Raw genomic sequence first — 2,915 nt, 5'->3', positions numbered from 1 at the left:
AAGCAAAGCGAGATTTGTTTGAACTCTGGGAGGTTTTACCGTTTTCTGACTCATCAAATCGCCTGCCTCTCTTTCTTCCCTCCCTTTGTCTTTACTGTATTTTTCTCTCCTCTCCACTGAAGGTGTCAGTTTGTCCTACTTTCTCCAGACGCCGCCACCTTTAACGGCACCTCTAAAGACTCGGAGGTGCTCTCTTCCCCGAGTGTTGGGCACGCAGCAGCACACAAGCTGTGTGGGTGGCGCGTCCGTTTATTTGCACCCTTCTGCGTCCTTTAGCTGACCCATCTCCGTTTGTTGAGGTTTTCGAACGATATATTTACCTTATGCGTTCTGGTGAAAACACAAACACACACAAAGAGAAAACCCTGCATATTTTAAATGAGAATTTCTTATATAATTTCCTAGAAGTTACAACAGAGTATTAGGGACACTGCTAAGAAAATAAAAAATAAGTAAAATTCAGAGAATAAAGTCATAATATTATGAGAGTAAGGTAGTAGTAATACAAGAATAAAGTTATAATATTACAACTTTAATCTCACATTATGATTTCATTTTCAAAACATACTATTCTCGTTTTACTCAAATTTTATTCTCATATGACATTATTCTCGCGTTATTTCAACTTTATTTTTATAACAGTATGACTTTATTCTTCCATACTATGACTTTAATTTTGAAAAGTTTTGACTTTAACCTCATGTTATTACAACTTTTTTCTCGTACTACATTTTTCTTGTAATATTATGACTTTATTCTTGTAATGTCTTATTTTTATTTTGTCTTAGTGCGGCCCTAATGCCCCATTGTGGGAAATAATTACGTTTTTTTTCTGCAAGTTGGCATGGATTTGGGTGCACCGTACACGCAGTCCGAGGTCCGCGCATGGCAAAGTGTGGATGGTCAGAGCGCATCACAGCAGAATGACGTGTTTTCTCGCTCTGAGGAACATTCCAGCAGAACCAGTCCCATGCCATTAGCTGTACCACAAATACGATTTCACGGCATCCATTGAGTCTTTCACCAACAATCTGTGTCCAGGCTTGAACCAGCGGAGCAGCAGGGCTATCGCACTTTGGTCCATCTCATTTAGAGCTGGCATTGCTTAACACACACACACACACATACACACAAAGAAACGCACATATGTGTGAGTAGGGGGTGCGTGAGCAGCGCGGGTGTTCTCCGGCACACTAATCAGCATGACAGAAATAACATAAAGAGAGTTGGACTCCGTCAAAACATGTATGGCCTCTTAAACACGGAGCTAATAAAAGAGCTAAAGCTGCTTGTCCTCTCGGTTGAGCCTGCCTGATCACACACCAGACAGTCACATTATCTTAATTCAGGGGGATTCTTTTAAAAGTGTCTCCTCTAACAACGGAGGCAACGCTCGCTCCGGAGAGACAAATGAGTTTACCGGTTTTAGCAGGGGTAAGTGCCTAAATCCAGTGCCATCGATCCCTATCTGGATTATTATGAGGCTTGCTAGCTGCCATCGGAGCTCCGCTGGGCTTAAAATATTACGGGGGCCGAGATGTGTTTGAAGGAAGCCACCTCGTCCTCGGCTCTGGTCAATACCTGCAGGCGCCACAGGAAGGACGTCTGCGTGTCCTGAAGCTCACGAGTGACAGTCCCAGGGCCGCCCCCACACTCCTCACACACATGCGTACACCCCCACACAGAAATATTGGTAAAGGCATGCCTTCGAAACTAGCAGACCACCCCTCTGACTCCAAAGGGGAAATTGATTTTTTTTTTTTTTTTGCAGGGCAGGTTTCTAACCTAACAGTCTAACCTAAGTGTTAATGCACAAGGAGACATCATGTCCATTGATCCGGCGGAGCCACCAGAGAATCTTTAAATGTCTGATAGAGGGGGGGAGGGGGGGGGTGCGACACGGGGAGTTTATGCAGAGCTCCTGGGATCTTTGCTTTTATGAGGATCTTGACCGTCTTGCCTTTTTATAATACATATTTATAATTGTGATTTCAAAAACCTAAAATGCTTCAACAAACCTCAGAGCCTGAATCCGAACAGCGGTATTTATACTTTATACTGAGGTTACATTACATACAGATCCACAGTACCGACCCCTGGAGATTTTCTGATGAATTTTAATTACGTGGCATCAAAGAAAAGGGGGGTAAATACATATTTTACATAACTTTATGTGTAAAAATAAATAAATAAATAAATAAAAACATTGCAAAATTAGATATAGTTTTCAATGGAATATGGCAAAACCAGATGAATACTTTTGCAAGAACAGGTTTTACTCCAGGAATGCTCTGCAGAATTAACCCCAAGTGAAGACAAGCATCCCCACAGCAAAATGCCACCACTACTGTGTTTCATAGTGAGGACCGGAGTGCTTAGACTGATGTGCAGTTGTAGTTTAATGCAACACTTAGCATTTTGCATGCACATGTTTACTTTATGTGATCTAATTTAAAGTTGGGTCTGCTCTCATGACCCAACTTTAAATTAGATGTTCTGTCAATAACGGCTTCTTTTTTTCCACTGTGCTACAAAGACAAAGGTTGTTGTTTTTTTTACTAAAACGGCAACTCTTTAAGGTTTCTGACGGATTTTATTTAGGATTATCAGAATGAAATGCAGTGAATAAAATTGTTCTTATTAAAAAAACAAAACAAAAACGAAGACGCAGCATTTTCCTTCTGAAAAACAAAAAACGCAGCGGGGTATGAAAACTTTTGAAAGGCTTTGCAGTTTCAGCAGAAAGTTTTTGCAAAAACATAAACTACCTGCAACGGTGATTAGGACAAAGAAACTCTCCTCCAACCCTCAAGTGCTGCATATCCTGTCTCCTAATTACGCTTTCAAAAAAATAAGATAATAATAAGGATTAATAATACATTAAACACAACCAGAAGTAAAAAAAAAAAAAAAAA

General features: G+C 40.5%; 1 protein-coding gene across 1 annotated transcript in view; it reads right to left on the bottom strand.

The window, feature by feature from the left end:
• Positions 1-2,915, bottom strand: part of znf407 (zinc finger protein 407) — a 192,759-nt gene that overhangs the window by 156,283 nt on the left and 33,561 nt on the right. The gene's annotated exons all lie outside the window — the stretch shown is intronic.

This window comes from Poecilia reticulata, linkage group LG16, assembly GCF_000633615.1.
Source record: "Poecilia reticulata strain Guanapo linkage group LG16, Guppy_female_1.0+MT, whole genome shotgun sequence".
NCBI classification, from domain to species: domain Eukaryota; kingdom Metazoa; phylum Chordata; class Actinopteri; order Cyprinodontiformes; family Poeciliidae; genus Poecilia; species Poecilia reticulata.
This window is presented reverse-complemented; position numbering and strand designations above follow the sequence as displayed.